The sequence below is a fragment of the Rattus rattus genome, chromosome 17, assembly GCF_011064425.1.
Source record: "Rattus rattus isolate New Zealand chromosome 17, Rrattus_CSIRO_v1, whole genome shotgun sequence".
Lineage (NCBI taxonomy): Eukaryota > Metazoa > Chordata > Mammalia > Rodentia > Muridae > Rattus > Rattus rattus.
In genome coordinates, this window is record NC_046170.1 from 14,314,490 (window position 1) to 14,326,888 (window position 12,399).

Sequence of the window (12,399 nt, forward strand, 5' to 3'; positions counted from 1 at the left end):
TTTGAATTTTTTTTTTAAAGATTCATTTATTTTATGTGAGTACACTGTCGCTGTCTTCAGACACACCAGAAGAGGGCATCAGATCTCATTATGAATGGTTGTGAACCACCATGTGGTTGCTGGGAATTGAACTCAGGACCTCTGGGAGAGCAGTCAGTGCTCTTAACCGCTGAGCCATCTCTCCAGCCCCAGATATTCTTTTTCCCCCCAGATATTCTCAATATAAAAATGATAACTATGAGGTTTTTAAATTGAGACTGTAATATCTCTAAAAAGTTGTTTTTCAAAGATCTCAGTTAAATTCCTTTCATATGGTGGGGATTACAGGAGCTATAATACAAATAAAAATCTAGGAAAATAGTCTGTACAGACTAGAAACAGCTGTGCTAAGTGGTCACTAGTCTCTTACATCGCTAAGACACTGTCTTAGTTTGGGTTTCTATTGCTGTGATCAAACACAGCTGCTCACTGTCTTGCTCTCAGGGCCTGCTCAGCCTGCTTTCTTATACCATTCAGGGCTGCTTGTCTAGGGACGGCACTGCCCGCAACGAGCTAGGCCCTCCCATACCAATTATCAATCAAGAAAATGTACCATAGATTTGCCCCCAGGCCAGTCTGGTAGGGACATTTTCTCAGTTGAGGTTCTCTCTAATCAAAGGACTCTTGGTATTCTGTCTAAGCTCCACCCCCACAGCTACCTGGGAACCGCCAGGTATGCTCCGCCCCACAGTTGCCTGGCAACAGCCAGCTGTGCCTGACACTATAAATGGGGCTGCTTGCCCTCTCACCCTCTCTTCCTCCCTTCTTAGCCCCTCTTGCTCTTTGTTCTTCTCTGGTCTTGCCCACATCCCCCACCCCCACGAGCCCATGGTCGGCGCTTTTCCGCTCTTCTACTCTTCTCTCATTAAACCTCTCCACGTGGAACCATGGTGGCTTGGTGTGTTCTGTCCGGACAGGGGCGGAGACTCGAAACCCTAACAACTCTAGCTTGTGTCAAGTTTGCATAAAGCTAGCAGCACAGATGCATTTCAACTTAGACTTAAACATTGAGTGATAAGAAACATTTCCTGGGCTGGAGAGATGGCTCAGCCGTTAAAGGCTAGGCTCACAACCAAAAAGAAACATTTCCTGTCTACCTTTTAGCCCCTCTTAAAAACAAGGTTATTTTGTCCAACTTAAAAAAAAAAAATCTATGTAATGACTACGTGTACATACATTATTTACATATGCTTCGGTTCATACTGTTTACATGATATCAAGTTAACTGAAGTAAATTGTATAAACTGTGGACGTGACCGCTCTGTAGTATGGTTAAAGGGAAGGTTTTTATTGTAGACTTGAGAGCACAGCTGGAGGTATCTGGAAGAGTCTAAAACAGAGAGAGAAAGAAATACTGAACATGCCCAGGGCTATCTGCAAGAGAGGAAAGAATAGCAAGGGATAGAGAGAGCATAGCAAGAGAAGCAGGTAGAGAAAGGGGGAGGGGGAGGAGGAAGAGGAGGAGGAGGAAAGACAGAGATAGAGACAGAGAGACAGAGAGAGCGCGCACGTATCTAGGGAGAGGAAAGCCGGTGAATTGGAGGGAATTTAGGGTTGGAGAGGAGGTGAGAAGAGCTGGACGCTAGCTAGCTTGCACTTTGAAATGCGTAACAGGGACTTGGAGTACTGAGGGTTCCCGCAGGCCATCCTGTGCTTTGATATGCTGATAGGCGTCAGAGTGTCCCTTCTGCTAGCCGTAGGGGACCTCTCCTCTGGTAGATGAAAACTGGTTTTACAAGTTCCAGAGGAATGCTGGCTTTTATCTAAGCACCAGAAATCCCCCTACTGTCCAGGTAATGTTTAGATTTGCAGATTGCCTTTTGGGGTTTGGGGATTGAAGTTTCCTTTATCCAAATCTCTCTTTTTCAGCCTGGCAGCGCTTGCTTACTGCTTTTTTTTTTTTTTTTTTTTTTGGTTCTTTTTTTCGGAGCTGGGAACCGAACCCAGGGCCTTGCGCTTCCTAGGTAAGCGCTCTTCCACTGAGCTAAATCCCCAACCCCGCTTACTGCTTTTTCTATTTTTGTTCTCCCCGACACATCTTTTGTTTACCTGCTGACTCTGTGATCCAACTCTTCCCCGCTGGAAGAAATGATCTAGTTTAGAGGAAAAAGCCAAACAGCAAATCCCTGCTTCTGGGATCAGCATCATCAACTCAAGGGACGCTACCTACGTTCAAAGTCTTTTTTTTTTAAATTATGTTTTTAATTAGCTTATAAAGTAGTGGATTTCCATGTAGTTCCCCGTATAGCTTTATTTTGGCTAACCCTGAAGTACCTCTTTGTCGTCCCCCCCACACACACCCATGTTTAAACCTTGTCATGCCCAGTTCTCCCTCCATTTTTTTTTAAATGAAGATCACGTCCTCTTTTTTTTTTTTTTTTAAATTTTTAAAGGTTTATTTATTTATTATATACATTGTAGCTATCTTTAGACACACCAGAAGAGGGCATCAGATCTCATTACAGATGGTTGTGAGCCACCATGTGGTTGCTGGGATTTGAACTCAGAACCTTTGGAAGAGCAGTCGGTGCTCTTAACCACTGAGCCATCTCTCCAGCCCCTCCCTCCATTTTTGTATACATGTTTTCTACGGTCTATCTCCCATTTAAGGTCTCTGATCCCCCCTTCCCTCCTCCACACCCTATGGTTTCTTTATTGCTTACAGGTTTCTACAGATATTTGAATCTAAAAGTAAACATATACTAGATAATACATTTTTTTTTTTCGGAGCTGGGGACCGAACCCAGGGCCTTGCGTTTGCTAAGCAAGCGCTCTATCACTCAGCTAAATCCCCAACCCCTAGATAATACATTTCTAAAACTTCAGAGCTGTAGGATCCCCATGAGAGAGAACACACCACATTAGATATTCTGGGTTCATGCTACTTCACTCAATAGACTTTTTTCCAGATCCATCCGTTCTACTATAAGTTTAATAATTTCATCTTGATTTATGGCTGAATAAAATTCCATTGTGCATTATGTGTCGTGTTTTCCCAATCCTTTCATTTATTAACGAGCATCCAGGTTGATTGCTTCCTAGACACTGAGAATAGAGTGAGAATAGAGCATCAGTGAACAAGGATGTGTACGTATCCCTGTGGTAAGATGGAGAGTCCTTTGGGAGCATGCACAGAGATGGTGACCCTGAGTCCTCTGGTGGCTCTACTACTAATTTTTGAGAACCTTGTAGACTGATTTCCAAAGTAGCTGTACCAACTTAAATTCCCATTAACTATATATAAGGATTCCGTTTCCCACCCCACCCCCACTCACACCAGAATTTAATGTATTAATTTGTATTTCTGATGATGGACTGGGTGAAGAAGTTGCGGGGGTGTTCAGATGGAAACCAAAGACCAAGACCAAAGACTTAGACTCAATTCAAATGTAAATTAAATGCATTTATTCTTGCTATCAGCAGAAGGACGGCAGTCTTACGTGTACCCGGCGGAAAGACGCTAAAGGACAGTTTAGAAAGGTGAATAAAGGTGGCCTTTCAAGGTGTACATTATAATTACATGGGAATCTGTGCCTGGGCCGAAAAATTGTTTACTCTTCTCAGTCGTTTCTCTTCTCCTTTATATAGGAATAAAAAGACCACTTCATTCCAGTCCCACCTCGATAAGTTTACAAAAGCAGGAGCTAACTGGTTAAATACCTTACAGCAGGGACACCATTAGGCTGTTCTTACATCACCTCCTGCCACTAGGACCTCACAGTCATTTCCTGGCAAAGGTCAACAGCCCTTAAGCGATGCCTGGTCCCACGTGAAGTTTCCCCACGTGAAGTTTCCTTAGTTATTACCGGGGAGTTATGTGTAAATTATTACACAGGTCTGAGCACTCTAGGTGAAATGTCACTAATTGACCTGGACAGAGCAGGCAGTAACACAGTGACTTCAGGATAGTGCTGGCTGTCACGTCCGCACAAAGTACAATCTTAAAGTAGTTTAACCTGTATTTCCCTGATGGCTAAGGATGGCAAACACATTGTAAGCATTTAATAGCCATTTTTCCTTTCCTTTTTTTAAATTAAATTTTCTCATTTATGTGTGTGTAGCTTGGTGTACAAATATCACTTACAGAGGCCACAAGCAGGCATTAGATCAGATGACATAGTTACTGGGAACCGAACCCAGGTTATCTGGAAGAATCACGAGTGGTCTTTTATGGACCACCTCTCCAGCCCCCTCCCTTGTGCGTGTGGAACGTGCTTGTTTTCCAAGGCAGGGAGGGGTTCTCAGTGTAGTCCTGGCTGTTATGGTACTTGCTCTGTTCAAGGTTGGCTTTGAACTCACAGAAATCCTCCTGCCTCTGCCTCCTGAGTGCTGGGATCAAAGGCGGATGCCATCACCACTTGGCTCTAGACCCACATGTCCTCTTTTTTTTAAATGTAAAATGCATTTTAATGACACACGACACACACACACACACACACACACACACACACACACACACACACACAGCACTTGTACAAAGGTCAGTGGACAACTTGTGGGTCCTCTCCTTCCTGGAAATTGAACTGCAGTTATCAGGCTTGGTGGCAAACACCCTTACCAGATGTGTCAACGTGACTCAAGCCAGCGTCACCTGAGAAGAAGGAAACACGTTTGCCTCTATCAGATTAACCTGTGGGCAAGTCCGTGGAGGAGGCATTTTCTTAACTTCTAATTAGCATAGGAGGCCCAGTCTATGTAAGTTGAGTCATTCTTAGGCAGCTCTGTCTGGGCTGTACTATAGAAAAGTAGTTTGAACAACCAAACATTGCAAACCTGTAAGAAACACACTTCCATGGTTTCTGCTTCAGTCCCTACCTCTAGGTTGCTGTCTGAATTAATACCTTGGCTTCCCTGGAAGATGGATTGTAACCTGTAAGCCCAATAAACTTTTCTTCCTCTCAAACTTCCTCTCTGTGTATTACTTCTATCTACAGAATCTACTTCTGGGCAAGCATTTGTTTTACTTCCCATGGTTGTTTCTTTCCCATTGTATAGGAGTAAAGAGTCCACTTCATCCCAGCCCCCATTCTCTGGCCCTGTACTTCTCTTTTTGAGAATTCTTTTTATTTCTACGTGCCGATATTGAGTTTCCTCATTATTAAAGAGGATGCCTTTTCTTCAATGCATGCTTTGGATGCCTTTGTCCAAGTTTAGGTGCTTGTAACTGTGTGTTTTCATTTCGGGGTTTTCTTATCTTTTCCGTTGGAGTACAGGTCTGTTTTTCTGTCAGTACTATTTTGGTTTTGTTATTATGACTCTATAATTTAATTGTTCTTTTTTTTTAAGATTTATTCATTTATTATATATGATTACACTGTAGCTGTCTTCAGATACACCAGAAGAGGGCATTGGATCTCTTTACAGATGGTTGTGAGCCACCATGTGGTTGCTGGGAATTGAACTCAGGACCTCTGGAAGAGCAGTCGGTGCTCTTAACCGCTGAGCCATATCTCCAGCCCCAATGTAATTGTTCTTAAACGGTTATTACAACACCCAGTGTTCTTTTTGTTCAATATTGTTTGACTTTCCTTTATCTTTTGTGTATTCAAGGGCCCTTTTTGCTAGTTTATTTGGTTTTTTTTTTTTTTTTTTTTTTTTTTTTTTTTCTATTTTTTTCGAGCTGGGGACCGAACCCAGGGCCTTGCTTGCTAGGCAAGCGCTCTACCCTACTGAGCTAAATCCCAACCCCTTATTTGGTTTTTCAAGACAGGATTTCTCTGTGTAGCTGTCTTGGAACTATCTGTGTAGACCACGCTGGCCTTAAACTCTTAAAAGATTGGCCTGCCTCTGCTTCCTGAATGCTGGATGAAAAGGATGCATCACCACAACCTGACTGCATTCTGTTTGTTTTGTCTTATTTTTTTCCCCTTAATGCTTGTGAAAAATGGCTTGGAATTCTGATTGGGGTTGTATTGATTTTTAAATTGTTTTTGGTAGGAAAATTATTTTCATAATATTTATTTTTCTAGTCCATGAGGATGAGAGGCGTTTCTATGAAGCACCTTCTTTGATTTCTTCAAGTGTTTGTTGTAGAGGTCTTCTGTTTCCTTTGGCTAGATTTATTCCTAGAAAATTTATTAGTTTTGGAGTGGCTATGCAAGTGGGATTATTTTACTGATTTCTTTTCCACTTACGTTGTCATTGGTATGTAGGAAGACCACTGGGGCTGGAGAGACGGCTCAGTGGTTAAGAGCACTGACTGCTCTTCCAGAGGTCCTGCGTTCAATTCCCAGCAACCACATGGTGGCTCACAACCATCTGTAATGGGATCTGATGCCCTCTTCTGTACTCACATATATGAAATAAATAAGGAAGACCACTGATTTTCATGTATTATTTTTGTATCCTGCCATCTGGCTGAAAGTGTGAAGGTGTTTATCAGCATATATATATATACATACATACATATGGAAGCTGGGGACCGAACCCAGGGCCTTCCGCTTCCTAGGCAAGCGCTCTACCACTGAGTTAAATTCCCAACCCGACTTTAAGGTTTCTTATGTAGCTAGTAATATTCTCTTCAATGGGAATACTTTGACTCCCTTTTCCTATAAATACTCCTTTTATTCATTTACATTGTCTTCTTGCTCTGGCTAAGACTTCAAGCAATGGGGCTGGAGAGCTGGCTCAGTGACTAAGAGCAACGGCTGCTCTTCCAGAGGTCATGAGTTCAATTCCCAGCAACCACATGGTGGCTCACGACCATCTGTAATGGGATCGGATGCCCTCTTCTGGTGTGTCTGAAGACAGCTACAGTGCACTCTTAAATAGATTAATCTTAAAGAAAAAAAAAAAGACTTCAAGCAAAGTATTTACTGAAATACATTAGAGAGAATGACCACCCTTGTCCTGTTCTGGATCTGTGGGAATGCTTTGAGGTTTTCTCCACTTAGCAATGTGTTGACCATGGGTTTGTCGTATAAAACCTTTATTTTGTTCATATATGATACCTTCATTTCTAGTCTCTCCATGACTTTTACCATGAAGGGAAGTTTGTTTTCATCAAAGGCCGTCTTGTACCTACTGAGGTCATCATGTGACTTCTGCCTTTGATTCCATTTACGTGTTGTATTGCGTTTATTGAGCTATTCTGTATCTCTGTAATGAAGACAACTTGGCCATTTAGATGCTTTCTTGAATTTAGTTTGCAAATATATGGAGAATTTTTGCATGTATGTTCTTGTGGGAGATCAGCCTATAATTTTTGTGTATGTGTGTGTGTTTGATCTGGTTTTGTTATCAGGACAATATTGACATTGTAAAATAGTTTGTAGGCATTCTTTTTTTTTTTTTTTTAAGATTTATTTATTGTACATGAGTACACTGTAGCTGTCTTCAGACACATCAGAAGAGGGCGTCAGATCCCATTACAGATGGTTGTGAGCCACCATGTGGTTGCTGGGAATTGAACTCAGGACCTCTGGAAGAGCGGTCAGTGCTCTTAAGCATTGAGCCTTCTCTCCAGCCCTTAAATTTCTGTGTATATATCTGTGTCTGTGTGTAGGTATGTGCACATGAATGCAGGCCCGCACGGACCTAGAGCTAGAGTTACAGGTATTTGTGAACTGATGTGGATGCTGGAAACTGAACTCAGGTCCTCTGGAAGAGCAGTATGTGTTCCTAACCCCTGAGCCATCTCTGGAGCCTGCTGCAGTCATTCTGTACCTTCCTGTTTTGTGGAATAATTATATCATTAGTGTTAGTTCTTTGGTAGCTAGATGTAATCCTGCAGGGAGTCTATCTGGCCTTAGGCTTCTTTATTTGGTAGATGATGATGATGATTGTTGTTGTTGTTTTTATTATTATTATTACTGCTCAACTGTTATATCTGCATGTATTTTTTTTCATCTTGGTTTATTTTTTTCATCTTGGTTTACTTTCCATAGGTCATATGCATCTAGAAATTTACCCATTTCTTTTAGGTTTTCCAGTTTAGTAGAATATAGGCTTTTAAATCATACCCTTATGATTGCTTGGTGGCACCTGCTTACCTCTAATTTTATTAGAGTTTTCCTTCTCTCTTTTGGTTACTTTGGCTAAGGGTTTGTCAATCTTGTTATTTGCTCTGCACTTTTGCAGAGGGCTACTGTTCGGTTCCCAGCACCGAGTGGCTCACAACTGCCTGTAAGTCCAACCCTAGGAGACCTAATCCCTCTGTCCTCCTGGGCACATACCCATACACAGAAGCACATGAGTACACATCATTCAACGTTTTTAGAAAAATATCCAAATCATGTACTACTTCACCGGTCTCTTCCTTGGTCTTAATTGTTTCTCCCTGTTTAGTGTTTTGGAGTTTAATTTATTCTTATTTTCCCAGTATCTTGTGATGTATCATTAAGTTATTTGAGTTTTTGTTTGTTTATTTATTTATTGTAGGTACTTAAAGCTCTAAAGTTTCTTTCTAGGTCTGCCTTCATTTTAAGAATGTATCTTTAGTGTTAGAGGGAAATGTTCTGTAGATATCTGTTAGGTACATTTGCCTTATGATATCATTTAACTTCAGAGTCTCTCAGATGACCAGTCCCTTGGTGAGAGAGATGTTGAAGTCTCCCACTGTTACTGTATTGGCTTTAATGTATCACGTTCCATAATAAACAAAGTCTGTGACTTTGCATCAAGCTACATTTGCTTAAGGAAATTGTTACAAGTGAGTTTGGTCTGTACATGTATATATAACTGTAATTACCTCTTGAGGGATTGTTGCTTAATGAGTATGAAGTGACTTTCTTTATCTCTTCTGACTAGTTTTGGTTTGAAACCTATTTTGTTAGAATTTAGAATAGCTGTCCCCGTTTCTTTCCTAGTTTCTTTTTTCTTTGGAATGACACTTCCCATTCTTTTATCTTTGATGGTGAGGTAAGGTACGCCTTTAAAAAAAATATTATTTACTTTATGTATGTGAGTACACTGTAGCTGTCGTCAGACACACTAGAAGAGGGCAACAGATCTCATTACAGGTGGTTGTGAGCCACCATGTGGCTGCTGGGAATTGAACTCAGGACCTCTGGAAGTGCTTTTAACTGCTGAGCCATCTCTCCAGCCCCCTAGGTATGGCTTTTTTGAAGCCCCAAGAAAAATGGTTCCTATTTTCTAATCCTATCTGCTAGTTTGCATCTTTTTCCTGGAGAAGTTGATACTATCAATATTGAATTACAGTTGATCAAAGTGTATTAAGTCTTGATCGTTTTGTTGCCTTTGAAACAAATGCCTTTTGTAACATCAGCCTCTGTATGCTGTGAGTCCCTGGGAACACTACCCTTGGCCAGCTGAGCTAGTCCTACCTCCTCTATGTGTTGTGGTCTCTGTGGACCTGGGTTCCTTCCCTACTCTGGGGGTGCTCCTGCTTGCTACTATCTTGGATGTATTTTGTGGGTTCCCATGTGCTTTGGTCACCCTACTCTGGGTCAAGTGTGGCTTACTTCCTACTTGTGCTTCTCCATTGTATTTTGTGCTTCCCCCTCAACCTTGGGAGCCCTACACTGGTAACAATGGTCTTAATCCAAGCTTCTGAATTCTCCTCCCAGTTCTGTTGATCCCTGCGCATTTGAGCACACTACCCTCATCCGGTCCTACCCTTATCTTGTTTATTTTCAGTTATCTTAATATTTTACTTCTCCCTCTACAACTTAAATGCCTCTCGTTTCCTTTTCTTGCTTAATTTCTCTGCTTAGGACTTAGAGTATTAAGCCGGATATTGCTGTCTTGTTCCTGAGCTTAAGGGAAATGACTTTTCTCTTATGACATGGAATGTGACATTATCTGTGAGATTTTTCTTTTTTTAAATTTTTAAATTTTAATTTTTTTCTGTGGGTTTTTCATATATGGTCTTTATCACACTGCAGAATGTTCTTCTATCCCTGGTTTATTAGGTTTTTCTCCTCCTTTTTAACCTTGTAAAATATGTAGAAAATGAGGTTGGGGATTTAGCTCAGTGGTAGGGCGCTTGCCTAGCAAGTGCAAGGCCCTGGGTTCGGTCCCCAGCTCCGAAAAAAAGAAAAGAAAAAAAAATATGTAGAAAATAAAAACTTCGATTTAGCCATTTCATTTTTAAATATATGACTTAGTCCTTTAATTATATTATGTTGTATAGTCTTTACTGCTGTCTTTCTTTGTCATCGAAACTCCATATTTATTAAAAATATCTCTGCTCCCTATCTTTCCCTAAGTCAGTCTTTCTCAACCTGTGGATAGAGACCCCTTTGGGGGGGTCACATGTCAGACATCCTCTATATCAGATATTAACCTTATGACTCATAACAGTAGCAAAAATTACAATTAGGAGTAGCAATAAAATAATGTTATGGTTGGAGGTAACCACCACTTGAGGAACTGTGTTAAAGATTTGCAGCACGAGGAAGGTTGAGAAGCACTGCCGAACGGTCTGCTAACCATGCCTCTGCTTTCTATCTCCATCGAAAAAAAAAAAAAGTGTTTAGAGCTCAGACTGAAGTCATCTTGTATGTGCTAAGCAAGAAACAAGCCACTGGATACACTCCCAGGTTCCATTAATTTGGTTACGTTTGGTACATTTTATAAATGAAATAATTCACTTAGGAAAATGTCTTTAAGATTCATACGCCTTGTATCCTATGTTGTAATTTCCTTCTTTTTATGATTCTGATGTCCTTGACCCTATGGTTCCACCTGGGACCAAAGCCCACATTCATTTATCTCTTGTGTTCGGGGTTGGGGATTTAGCTCAGCGGTAGAGTGCTTGCCTAGCAAGCCCAAGGCCCTGGGTTCGGTCCCCAGCTCCAAAAAAAAGAAAAGAAAAAAAAATCTCTTGTGTTCATCTCATGATTTAAAGTATATTTAAGCTCTCTCTAAAAGTCATCAGCGCCTTAGCAGTCTCCACAGTACAAGCCACGTACTCGGGAGGTAGAAGCAGGATGATCAGAGCCTCCTACTTCAGTTATACAGTCTTTTGGCGCCCACCCTGGCTCATGAAGATCCTGTGTCTCAAGCAAACAACCTGCCCGAGTCCAAATCCTGCTAATCATTCAAGGCACACTTTTTTTTTTTTTTTTTTTTAAATAAATCTTTTTTTTTTTTTTTAAAAAGATTTATTATTTATTTTTTTATTGTATATAAGTACACTGTAGCTGTCTTCAGATACACCAGAAGAGGGCATCGGATCTCTTTACAGATGGTTGTGAGCCACCATGTGGTTGCTGGAATTGAACTCAGGACCTCTGGAAGAGTAGTCAAGTGCTCTTAACCACGGAGCCATCTCTCCAGCCCCTCAAGGCATGCTCTTAAATGTGCATCTCTGTAAAATAAAAAGTAACTGAAATAAGTTACAGAGTTCTAATACACAATGGTACAGAGTAAACATCCTCTCGAAGAATGACCCACAGCAAAGAAAAATCTGACGAAATCAAGACTAAAACCTTCAGATCAAACACCATGCTCTGTAGTTCTTTGAGCAGCCTCTCCATTTTGTGATGGACTCACCTGAGATCTGTGGACAGACCCAGTCTTCCCGCTATCCCAACTACAGCACATAAAATGCTTTTTCTGGTCCAGTGCTTTTCCATGCCCATTTTTTTCCCCCTTAGTTTTTATTTACTTTTATATGAATACATTGTTGCTGTCTTCAGACACACCAGAAGAGGGCATCGGATCCTATTACAGATGCTTGTAAGCCATGTGGTTGCTGGGAATTGAACTCAGGACCTCTGGAAGAGCAGTCAGTGCTCTTAACCGCTGAGCCATCTCTCCAGCCCACCCAGACCTTTTCTTCGTGGATGTATCATGGTTGTGGCATCTCTAATATCTTGGGGTCTCTGTAGAAACTAAGGGTTCGCCTTGCCAGCTTCTTAAAATGGTGTTTTGGTGCCTCCTTGAAGGAAATCTGATCCTGCCACTCATTGCCTGGTCTCTGCAGCCGTGTAGCACAAGGCTCTGTGGCCCTTCATACTTACCTCTCTTCCTTGCCAGGCCAGTATCACAAGATGATGATGTCAGCTCCAGTTGTCATCTGCCCCTTTTGATCCAAAGTGGCAGTAGTTTTGTGTCCCTTCAAGGCTGATCCTGGAGACTTCCTTAGGGGGCCATTTTGGATCGGGAACCTCTGTGTTAAGGATTATATTCACACACACACACACTTCTTTTAAATGACTTTACATTTTCACAAGTTTAGATTTCTTTTGACAGGTAGTGTCTTCCTCCTAAGGTACCTTTCCTATAGTACAGAGTATGAGGATTCTCTTTAACAATCGCGGGTGATTTTTGAGCTACCCCTCCCTTTTCTGCAACTTTATACCCAGCTCACGCTCCTTTCTTCATCAAACTACATTTTAAAAATATCTTCTGCTCTCTCACTGTAGATCTGAACAAGAGCAGTAAAAGCTGGGA